This window comes from Antrostomus carolinensis, unplaced genomic scaffold (assembly GCF_000700745.2).
Source record: "Antrostomus carolinensis isolate BGI_N321 unplaced genomic scaffold, ASM70074v2 scaffold1893, whole genome shotgun sequence".
Classification (NCBI taxonomy): domain Eukaryota; kingdom Metazoa; phylum Chordata; class Aves; order Caprimulgiformes; family Caprimulgidae; genus Antrostomus; species Antrostomus carolinensis.
This window is the reverse complement of record NW_010307044.1, coordinates 26,994-39,554: the sequence shown is the minus strand read 5'-3', so window position 1 is coordinate 39,554 and position 12,561 is coordinate 26,994. Positions and strand designations below refer to the sequence as shown.

Below are 12,561 nucleotides of genomic sequence, written 5' to 3'. Positions count from 1 at the left end.
CTGTCTGTTTCTCAGAGTCCTTTGTTTTTACACAAGGAAAACAAGAATGAAGTAGGCTGTCCAGAGGAGCTTAGAGATTAGATATTAGGTTCAGCCTTGAGACAGTAGGTCCAAAAGCCTGAGGGTTTAACTTTGTTCTTTCACTATACAAAGAAAAAAAGAAGAAGAAGAAAAAAACAACCAACATACACAAAACCAAAACAAAATTTCAATTAAAAAAACCCCAAAACAACCTGATATGCTAGAATTTACTGTGAGACTCACAGTCTGCTGAACAATGGTATGACTTTTTTGTAAGAGCATGGGTGCTACCGCTGTACACATGGGTAGAAGCTCCACCCTCCGCAATGCTAAATCATTTGCTGAAATGCCACTACTTTTCAGTGCAGCACTATGGTACATATGCAACTCCCTATCATTTTTTGAGCCTTCAAAATATTGTTACTGTGGGTAGCTATTTCTTGACTGAAATTCACTGGTTTCCTAAAGCTAGTTGGGACCACATAGAAGAGTGCCACTGGTTTATTTTCCTTCCCACTCCCCTTTCTTGCAGCTTACCATAACTGCCCAGGAGACTTTCATTTTTCACTCTCCCTGACCCTTTTCTTGTAGGTCTGTTTTCCTTATCTTCCCACAACCCTTCCCTGCATCGTGCCCCAAGGGAAGACTACAGCTTGCAGTGCCTCTCCCAGCAGAGCAGGACATGCAAAGCATGTCACTTTCTCCCTTTGCATCCTGTGCTGGTACACCCAGGTACATGGGCGGGTCCTTGGGCTTCCACATTTCACACCTTTTATCAAGGGAAGCTCTCACAATAAGGACCTGACCTCCCTTTCAGGTAGGGTCATTTATTAACCCATTCTTTTTTCCCCTGGAAAGGCTCTCAAGTAAACTAAGAAATAATTTCCAGACCTCCTACTTTGAGGTGGACTAGCTATGGGCCCACCCTTGCAGTTGCTGCTGCCGTTACACGACGGCAGGGCATGGTGTTGTAGACCTGCATTGCCTTCAACAGTGTTTTGGCAGCTGTGGCTACAAACCTTGGCCTGCCTCTTCTGTGCCATGGCATGTACATGACCATGTAACTCTGTCCTGCTCTTGGACTCACTGGCCCTTCTGTCTACTGGTATTGCTAACCACACACATTCAAATTCTTGAGATAATCTTCCCAAGTTATGTTTCAGGTGATTTTAAAGCATCATGGCATCGGATCATCTAGACCTTAAAGACTTAACTCTCTTGAAGCCATCAGGACAGGTTTTTTTCTAATTTTGTCTGTTTTTAATTAAAGCTGAGAGTCATCCAATGCCAATCTAATCTCTAGGGTAAGTCCTGATCAAAAATCTCAGTTGCCAAGAGAGTCACCCGAGCTGCTGCCATTGCTTTAACAAGTCAGGCAAGACTGGAGACCCTGGCTACTTACTGGGCCTGCAGGTGACAGGCAGCACATTTCTGTTTTCCAGGTGCTGTCTCTTCCCCCAACCAGTATGTGGAGCTCGTGCGATCTCCCCCCAGCCCTGCAGTGGCTCTGGAGCCACCCCACCAGCTAATTTGGGCAGCCACCACCTGCCTACACTTTCTCTCAAAGGTCCTTTTTCCTCCAGGCTTTTTTTCCCCAGCAGTCTCTTGTACCAGGCAGCTTGTCCCAAGCACTCCCCAAATAACAACAAGCCCATTTGTTGACAGTACCATCTTTGCCCTGTGAATTACTTCTGGTACAACTGAACCTGAGGGAATGGTTTTGTTTTTCCTGAAATATCTTAGTACTGACACTAGTTTGGTTTCTATTTTGGTATGGTTTTGTTCTTGCAGCTTCCTGGTCACATCCTTGGTCGTCCTCTTTCCTTTTTCTGCTGTGCTTTACCAGTATGGCTGATTTTTAGCTGCCCACAACTCAGGGCACAGCTATGCTTCCCTTTGGAGAGGTCCTCTAAAAATACATATTTTTGTCATTCAGACTAATTCAATTTCTATTCCTACTTCTCCCAGAAGAATTTGGTTTCCAAGGAGGGCTATTTAAGTCTCCTTATTCAAAGATGTTGACATGATGTTCAGTACTGCAACATCTCAGGGTGTCAAAGTCACTACTATATTTATTCTTCTAACATCCCAGGTGTTACTAAAAGTGTAGAAGTAAATAACTTTCTGAGATTCATACAAGGAGTCAGTGATGTCAAGGCCAGCCATTTAACCAGCCTTCCTCTCCCCCAGTATGATACCTAGCACCTCACATTTTAGGTAACATTATTTGAAAGGGATAAACAAATTAAAACATGGGATGAATATTTTGAAGAGGGAACTTGAATTTAGCAAAGTGTTTCTGATTAATAAGTGATCCATCAGATGTCCTGTCACACTTATAGCCCATTCCTCGCAGTGTGATTTAGTCTTTGTTTATACAACTAATGCTGGAGGTACCTAAATTAACCCTCCTTGTGTGCAGTTATGCTTGCCTCATTTTCAGATTCTGCTGTCTTGGTGGGATTTTTTGAGTTGATAGCAGTTGCCTGCAGAATTGTTCCTGCTCTACTTATTCCATAACAAACACAAACTGTTGTGTTATGTTTAAGTTGTTCACTGAAAACTTACATAGATTATTCATTTCTGATACATTCCTGTGTTTCCTTTGTGCTATCTGAGCTAAGCAGAAACTCATTATACTGTCTATAGCTAACATAACGTATTTTTCTAGCACTTCATCAGTTCTCAGAGACCTGTGGTGATACAGGTTGAGTGACTGATGGCAATACTGAACAGGGGCTAGCAACTAGTATCACTGCAGGGAATTTGTTTTCTTGGAGCCAGGAAGCAATGTCACTGTCACAGAGGGAACCCTGAACAGCCCTCAAGTACCACAGCAATCCCGTTTTGTATTTCCATTTACAAATAGACCTAATTCTGTATAAAAACAATTAATATTGTATCCCCTGTTGTACCCCCCTGTTGGAAAGCTGTTCCAAAATAATCTGGGGTTTATGAACGTGTTGTCTGAAAGTGGGAAAACCAGTTCAGTTATTTTTCCCTCCAAACCCTAAGCTACTTTTAAAACCACTGCCCATATGGATTCAAGGTAGGATAGTTAAAGATGCTGTTATCTGGTTAACCCATGGTTTAAAGGTCCCTAGCTTTAAAATTCCTGGCCTCCTGCTGGAGCACTTCCTGTCTGTCCTAGCCCATTCTGGTGTCTTTCAAAGCATGATCCCTTCTTCCTAAATCTCACTAGCTTTCTCACTAACTCAACCCCCGCTGGAGCATATAGCAAGGGTATAATCCAAGGGTAATTTGTTTGACCTATGTGTGTGTGCAAGCCATCAGAACATCAAATTCCTCTCTGCAGCAAGTGCTGTGTTTGCTCTAGACAAGTACAATGGGATCTGAGACCTCTGTACTCCACCAGCTGTGAGAATTCCCTAGCCTTTTTCCACTCACCTCTACTGATGATGGCAAAATTCTAGTTACAGCATCCATTTTTAGGAACATTACTTGCCGATTCTTCTAAAGAAAAGAAGAATAGCTGTCTTCTGTAGTTATTCTTAACAGGTAGATGTTATTCTTAACATTCTAGGATGTTAAGATGTTATTCTTAACATCCTAGATTGAAAGCCTGCCTGCTACATCCCTTTGAGAGCCACAAGGCCACTAATTTGTCCTTGCTTCATGCTACAGTAATAACCACCAGATAAATTTAGATGCTTCCACAACCAAGGACTTTCCTTAACCAAAAGAGCCTAAGCTAGTCTCAAGTAAACCAGAATTCCATCTAGGAATCCTGTTTGTCATATGTGCATCATACTCTGTTCCTGATTAGGATACAATTGGTAAGAGATGTTCAGTAAGAAAAGTTAACTCAGCAGCAGAGGCAGTCTCCAGGGTTTCTTTCTTCAAAAGTAGCATCTCTTTTTTCCTTCCTTTTTTGCTTATTACTTACAATCTCAGTGCCAGCCTTTCAGTTTATTGGGCCACCTGGAAGGATCGAGATAGAATATACTTAACCCTTTTGCAGAATTCTTTTGCAGACAGATGGCATCTTAATGGCATCGCAATTCTAAATGTTTGGCTAAATAGAATGCGGCAGAGAGGAGGAGGAGGAGGGTGTGCATTCTAAAAGCTGGAGTAAACTAGGATAGAAAATGACATACAAGATTTTTGATTCTTATGCTTCTTTTAGGATGTAACATATCAAACACACCAAAATGGTACAAAACCACCCTACAGACATTGCTTCTTTTGCAATTTTGCAAGTTGTGATTTGTTACTATCAACTGCCTCTCTAGCCATCTTTTATTCAGCATATGGATTTCATAGAATCGTAGAATCAATAAAGTTGGAAAAGACCTCTAAGACCATCAAGTCCAACTGCCAACCCAACACCACCATGCCCACTAAACCATGTCCCTAAGCACCACATCTACGTGTCTCTTAAATATCTCCAGGGATGGTGACTCAACCACTTCCCTGGGCAGCCTGTTCCAATGCCTGAAAACCCTTTCAGTAAAGACATTTTTCCTAATGTCCAATCTAAACCTCCCCTGGCGCAACTTGAGGCCATTTCCTCTTGTCCTATCACTTGTTACTTGGGAGAAGAGACTGACCCTCATCTCATTGCACCCTCCTTTCAGGTAGTTGTAGAGAGCGATAAGGTCACCCCTCAGCTTCGTTTTCTTGCAACTAAACAATCCCAGTTCCCTCAGCCGTTTCTCGTAAGACTTGTTCTCTAGACCCTTCACCAGCTTCATTGCCCTTATTTGCACACGCAGTTGGATAAATTGATTATCATCACTGGCAAAATATTCCTCAGCCAGTCATATTCAAAACTTCGTGATCCGAGTAAGATGTGAGGTCTTACAATAATTGCAAATTAAAAATACTCAAGATAACTGAAAATAATCAAAGTGCCAAGCTACCTAATCAGGCTCTGGATTTAATCCTGCTTTGAGCAAGACTGGACAACTTCTGTCGGTTCCTTCCACCTAAATTCTGGTTCTGTAACTCCATAAGTGGCACCTCTCACTCAGAGGACATGCTACTGTGACCCTGCCTTTTACTATTTGCAATGTGATACCTTTTGTGACTTGGATTCTAGCTTCTGGCTCCTGCTGCTTGAAGCAGCAGTGGTTCCTATAGCCAGCTGCCTTGTAACACGTGGTTCCTCTGGCACTCAGGAGCCCTGTTGCCATGTGTGTCCTTCTGTGCAGAAGGGACATCTTGTTCTGCCCTGTTTGACATGCTTGAGGACATCTAGCATGGCATCGTTCCCTTCCTTCTGTCTCCTGGCCAGAGTCAAAAATCAGAATGTTTCTTTTTCTCTAAAGAGTTTTATCAGATTGAGGAACTGAAATCCTTATCTACTGGAATATAATTTGTGTTTCTCTTTGTTACAGAAGTCCTTGTAGAAGAATAAAAGGAGGAGAAATAAGACACTGTACAAGAACAACTGTAACCTTTACCTCAAAAGTTAGATCCCAGAGGTTTTGTGATTTCAGATGGTGGGACAAGTGAGATTTTGGTGATAAGTATGAATGACAGACACAGAAACTGAGTAGCTTTAGCATGAGAAATATATGCCTAATTTAAAAAAAAAATAATAATAATTAGTGAGTCCAAGACCAAACCAGTCATGGTTAACCATATGGGCTTTGCCACCCTTTCATTTATGTCCTTGCTCCTGGCTTTTAAAGGGATATTTTTTCATAAATCTGAATTATATATTTTAAAAGCAAGAATGTCCTTTGAGTCCTATTACTAGACAGTGTGAGGTTTTATGAATATCCTATCTACTAGGTCCACAAAATGGAACCTGAGGATAAATTGTATATGTTTTTCTTTAGTGTACATTTGTTGTCACAGTAACTGCAGTTTTCCCAATAAATGGAAATTGCATCGTTTCCTTAGCATTAAGGTTATTACACTGAAATAGCACCATGAACTCACCACCATTTCTCCCTTCCTGTTGTCAAGCTAGATCTCATTTAGTTACAGGAACAGGCACTAAAACAGGTTAGTTTAGATATGTGCGCATTAGAAAGCTGAAGCAAGTCTGCTTAGCCCCATTACATCCTATGACTCATGCATGTGTGGGAAAGACCTTATTTTCACAGAGATCTCTTAGATAAACAAGGCAAGTTGGCAGCAATTCGATTATACTGATGCTAGCAGTCTCCTGCTTTCTGCTGCCTTCATTTGCTTTGTATTTTCTGAAAAATGCAAGCAGCCTGATAAACTCTAATGAAAATTCTTGTACCAAGGACACATGAGCTTTCATTTTCAATGACATTTTTTAGCAAGAGTAGCCTTAAAACCAGTCTCTAAAAAAAAAATCCTTTTCTGTTATTACAATAGAATCCACTTTTTCTCATGTATTTTTAAAGTTTGTTGGTGAAGCTGTAGCTCTTGCTGTCCACAGCCATAACACACTAGTTAGGTGTCTTCCCCCTCCCCAAACCTATAAGCTTCTAAATACTGTGAACTTCAGATAGAAAATGGATTTCACTTCCAAAATATTACTTTTACATATGCACTGGAACAAACTTTTGAACAGCGTAAATCACAAAACATTATACACTTTGACACAATTTCTCCAAAAAGGAAAAACAAAGAAAGCGATTCTTACTGTATTAAAGAGCTCTTAAATATATAAATCAAACTGAAAAAAAATATTGCAAATTCATTGAGGTTTTTGCTCTTGTTCTGAAAACCCAGTGGTTTATATCTGAATGAGTCTGACCACATCATAGATAATTAAGATTTTAATTGCCATTTTATCAGCTTTGAAATGAAACTCATTCGGACAATGTACAGCAATGTTTTAGATTCACACACCCCCTTGCTTGTGTCAGCTAACAGCAACTAGACGGGTTGCCCATTTAAGGGAAAAAGTACAAGCTCCAGCCTATTTCCCTGCACTTGGGGTGTGTTTGTCCCACTCCTGCAGCAATGCATTCTGTAATGCCAAAAAGCATTTCTTTTCTTACAAAAGGCACGCGCACGTGCACACACACGCGCACATTTCTGCTTAAGTTTCAGCTCTCATGGAGCTTCAAAACTAAGGAACTGGATGCTGGAATTCTTAGTTTTCTTCTCAGTTCTTTAATACTACATACAGCAATTTTCTATTAACTGGGTGGGGGTGAAAGCAATGCCATTTCATTGCCTCAGAACACTACTCTCTAAACAACTCAGGATAAATAATGTATTTTAACAGCTGTGTGTCTATAGAAGAATAATTTCAAAACAAAATGCAATTGTGTTTTTAGGATATATGCTTTTAATGGTAGGAATCATCTCTTTCTCTGTATTTGCACAGTGTGCAAACCATTTTGGAGGCAACCACAATCTATGTAATCTTACATATCATCTTTAGAGCTAGTGTGTGCATGCTTTACTTGTGGAAAAGATTTAGAGATGTAGTCCAGCCAAAGCAGAATGAGAATGAAAGGGCAAAGACATCTTGAATTTTTTTTTTTTTTTAAAAAAAAAGGTTATCCCACTTTAGGAAGACTCTGTTCTGTGTTTGCATTGATACTAGTACTTATTTTGCTATGATGGTAAGAATAAAAAGTAATACAAAAAGTGCAGATTATTTGTAGAAGCTGGAGGAGTAAGTAAAAAGACTCAAAATAAAAGGAAAAATCTAATGAAGTAACTGAGGTGCAATTTTCACAAATACATTAGGTATCACACAATCTTCAACATGATCAGAGACTCTTATTGTCTCTCCTCAATAGGAAATAGGTACAATTGTTCCTGTCTTTTGGACACCACTACCTCAAATAGTAACTGCAGGACTGTGTTATAAATGCTTTATTTCTTCCAGTTTCACTAACTTGATACAAATATTAGCTACTAAATGATAAAAAGAGAGGTTAAGAAATCTTAATTCTTTATTAAATAATTGCTTATTCAGTTATCCAATATCCTCCAATATAAAGAAAAAAGAGTGTATTCCCCAAATAATTCCCATTATTTTGTATAAAATTAGGAAACAACTTTCAGTAGAAAACACTGAGAGAAATGAAAAAAGGCTAAAAATGAAAAGCACCAGAATAAGTTGATGAAGCTGAAAAGTATAGGTGTTTGTGCTGTTTGTAATATTGTAAGAAATATTTAAACTTTTCTGTACAACAGATTACCATTATTTTATCACATACACTATTTTATCTTTCTGTCTTTCAGTTTTTATCTTAGATTTTATATACTAAATACTTGTGGTGAAATAGGAAGCATGAATAGATGAAGTGGAATTCCTTCTCCTTTGTCTTGTTGTTTCATCTGTCTGCTTCACAAATATTATAGCTCTATTTCTCCAAACAGCATTTTAGACATGTAGAAGGATAAAATCCCTGCCCTCAAATTCAGTTTATGTATTAAAAAGTATTGCAAACTGCAAAAACAAACCTTGAGAAAGGAAGGGAAGAACAGGAAATTAGAGAAAAAGTAAAATGTCTCTTAGGAAAAAAAATATTTGGACAGGAATATAGATGATCCATTTTGTTAAATTCTCTTGAGGGGACTGGGAATTTATCTGTTAATTATTGAACACTAAGACCTGATCTTATTAAACTCGAAGGAACTCTCTCTGAATTCAGTGGCATAAAGCTGGCCTCTGACTCAGCACAGCTCTGAGGCACATTCTTAATTTATGCCTGGGGTCACATCAGCTGAGTTAGATGAGATTACCAAAAGCCTTAATGTGGAATCTGTGCCAGCAGAAAGATCCTGTATCAAGAGGAGTTTTACTGATACACCTGTATCACTAAAAAGCTTTTAGTATAGAAATGGCTACCCTGGTGAAATTGTGACCCAGAGGAATGAAACAGAGCGTACTAGTAAAAGTAGAAATTTCCCAATGTACTTATGTTTACTACACAAGCTGCTTCCCAGGAAGCACAACTGTATCTTCAGGAGTCCTACCTTGGTCAACATAGCTCTGTTAGCAGACAAGTTTATTCTTTCCATGGCATTAGTGTCAGGCGCTACATACAGTGAGAGACAGTATAGAAAACTCCTATGTCATGAGGACAATTTCAAGCTTACTCAAGTCAGTAGCATAGAGGATGGGCCAGTTAACAACAGAGACGAAGATTAATAATCTACCAGATATGAGTGGGAAAGAATATGGGAAAATCAGAACAGATGTAGGCAGGGACACAACATTGCTGAGCTTTGAAGATGAGTTTCAAGTCTTTGAATTTGGTGTTAAAAAGAACCAGACGTTCTACAAAAAGACTGAAAGACTAAGGTGATGACAAAACACTCAGTTAAGACGATGACTTTAGCTGTGGCTAGATTGGCCAAAAGAGGCCATAAATTACAATGTTGCTTTAATGAAGGTGAAAGAATGAGCCACAGGCAGAGTTTGGAAGTGGATTCAGATTGGGAGGAATATAGAGTCTTTAGCACCATGAAAGGCACCATTCATTACACAGTTATGGGAATATAAACAAAATCAAAATAATATATCATGGGGAAAATAAATGGGTATGCTTATGTCTACTTGTCTTCCAATACAATCTCTACAATGGAGTGCATCGCCAAAAACTAAATCAATTTTTTTATTTGATATAAAATTGAGCTTGGTTTTACTGTAGTCATTAGTAGAATTGGCTATTCTTCAAATATGAAACCATCTGTTCAATAGCCACATTACATATTCCACAGATTTGATTGGAAAATCCCAGAGCGTTTTTGTGGACACCTGTTGAGAAGAGTAATTTTAGCCTCTTCCTCCATTTGGGAGTGAAAAGGAAGACAGATGTATGTAAAGCCACAACTCCATGTGTTAGAGTTGGAAGTTGCTATCAGAATGTTCAAAAGTCACTTCATTTGATAGTTATCAGGCTAATAAATTTGCCTTTTGCTTTTAAAACTTTGCTAAAAGTAAATTGTGCATGAAAAGTAAAATTGTAAAAGAATACATTATGTTGAGCAACAAATAAATCAAAAAGAAGTCAATAATTAACATAGCATTTTCCCAGATTTTGTGATCCCTGTGTATTCAGAAGGTCAAAATTGCCATTTTTCCACAGTTTATTATTTGCTGTTAACTCAGTCAAAATAGTAATTTTCACTGTAATGCTAAGATGACAAAAACTGTACAAATCATGTTTTCTCAGTTTTATTTCTCACTGCACAGCTTTCTTACTAAAAAATAGCTTTCTCAGGATATGTCTATATTAAAAAGTAATACCAAAGTTTCCTTTTGAGATTTAGATTTGGGATACCATAGTGCTGTAGTAATTCCACAGTAATGATTATCACATTAAATCATGGTGACCAAAAAGTATTCCTATTTAGTGCATAAGTAGTGTGCCTCTTGCTATGAAATAAAATGTAAACTATATTATTTTTGCTTTTAAGAATTTTCCTCTATCCTAATACTTCATTTATGTTACTGTTTCACAGGCAGTTACATTCTCAGTCACCAAGTCAAAGTTGCTTCAGAGTATTTTAATTTCATCCAGTCTGTAAGCACGTCATTGCTAAGATGTGGTATTGATGTCATTTATACAGTATGCAGGGAAGAAACTAGAATTATTTAGCTAAAGAAAGACCTTCTCATCTTCCTGAGGCAGACCCAGAGTCCATAGACTAAGTGTCAAACACCACAGACAAGTCAGCTTATACTCAGTCAGTCCATTCCTTCTTTAGGACAAATATTTTTCATCTGAGACAATTCTACATAAATCTGTGAACAGGGTTTTTGCAGGGGTTAAGTGCATTCTTTAATGCTGTGCCTTCATAACTAAATTCATATTGCATTTGAATTAATGATCAGTATGTCTTTTAAAAATTCATTTTTTAATTTTTCAATTCATTCAAAATGCATACTTCATTGCTTTTGTTGGGAGAAAAAGGCTTTAAAAGATGGGGTGGGGGAGATTCATTTTTCAATTGACCAAACAGCTTTTGTCAGTTTGGACAAAGCAAATCATACTAAGCAATTCCTCCTTCAAATTACATGACCATTATGGGACCATAGAATGTGCATTTTCAACAGACAAACAGGCTCCCATTCTGCTGTCAAGGTAAAATATCTTGAGAGATGGTTTCTCATTTATTTTGCTATATTTTTGCTATTTTAACAACAATGACCCAGCTCAAGCACACTTGGGTACAATAAACATAAGGTCAGTCTTTAGGACGGTTGCATTTTACAGCTAATCAATCAACCAGAGATTAATATTCGTTCTATGTAAATAAGTACAAGAGGAAGAACCAAGAGCTGTTGTCACAAGGGTAGCATGAAAGGCACCAGGTGTGCCTGCTTGCCAAAAGTTAGTAGGGAAACAAAAAGTACAAATGCACTGGATTACAAAGTATTCCATTAATTCAGTTACAGAATGGCTATTTCCTCTTACTTATTACACAGGCTGTCATTGATTTTTATAGCTGCTAGACTGGTAAGGGATGATATGTATTCTATAATGTTGATTTGTCTTCTGTCAGCATGTAAGCAGATATAAGCAAGATACTTGTCAAAATCTATACACATTTTTTCATACTACTACTAGCTACTTGATTATGCTCATTCTAAGATCTGTAAGAGTTTTTTAAGCAATGTTTTTTCTGTGATTGAAAGCATAAAAAAAACTCTAAAACTTTTATCCCAGCTTTCACCTACTGACTTTTCCAAATCATGCAGAAGATTGTTCACAGAAGGAAGGAGACAATAGTCAGCAGCAGAGAAAATCACTTCTTTTAAAGAGAATGCATTGGAATAGTTCGCTCCATCTTACCTGTTAGCAACACGAACCCAGGAATATATCCTTTACAGTGCAAGAAGTAGTAGCTTGTCCCACAGCACTACCACAGTAGTAGACTGATCCAGCCCAGGAGAACACAAAGAGAAAAACTTTTCCCACTTTTCTAGGTCTACCAGCAGCTGAAGTAATGAAGAAAATGGGGTAGAGAACAGAGGACCGGAGCTGCTTCTCGCAGAAATCCCAGGCAGGAGAAGTAGGAGGTATACTCTGTCTGTGTCTCACCCAGACTTTTGTTTAAAAGTTTTTTCAACTGTTGCTAGGTGGTGTTAGGCTTTGGCAGTTTAGTTCTCAGATTGTATTTCCCCTCTTCTGGTCTCTTCACACAGTGTTACAGCAATGACTTTGTTGAGCTCAGCTCGCTTGTGCTATATTTAACCAGTGTTCTCAGCAAGTCAAGCCTGTCAACAGCTGAGAAGTCTGGAGCAGGCTTTGCTGAGTTCCTCAGCTGCTGAATTATCAGTGGATGTAGCACTGCACAGCCCAGCTACTACACTCACTGAAAGATTGTGGGGAAACTGTCAAATCCTTTTAAGGGATTCCAGTGACTTCACGGGAGTAATTACTATTTAAAGCACTAAGTACAAGATGTGTATTTAGGCATATATTTTAGACTGCTAGAGAAAGAATACTTGTGTTCATAGCAGATGAGTTCAATTATTTATACAGTGAGGATTTTCCTAGGACAAGTAGGAAGTTTATAATTTGAAAGGTATGCACTTCACTTGAGGAAAAATTACATGAGGGGAGAACTTTTTGCAGCATAATTTTTTGCAGAATTTAAATACATTAAGATGACATG

General features: G+C 38.4%; 1 protein-coding gene across 2 annotated transcripts in view; it reads right to left on the bottom strand.

Annotated features, from left to right (window-relative positions):
- Positions 1-11,956, bottom strand: part of LOC104522871 (filamin-A-interacting protein 1-like) — a 67,226-nt gene extending 55,270 nt beyond the window's left edge. The window contains exon 1 of one of the 2 annotated variants that reach the window (XM_010165279.1): positions 11,736-11,956. The gene's annotated coding sequence lies outside the window, so the exon portion shown is untranslated. The remainder of the gene's footprint in view (positions 1-11,735) is intronic. The other variant, XM_010165280.1, reaches the window with a different exon arrangement.
- Between the last annotated feature and the right edge of the window lie 605 nt (positions 11,957-12,561).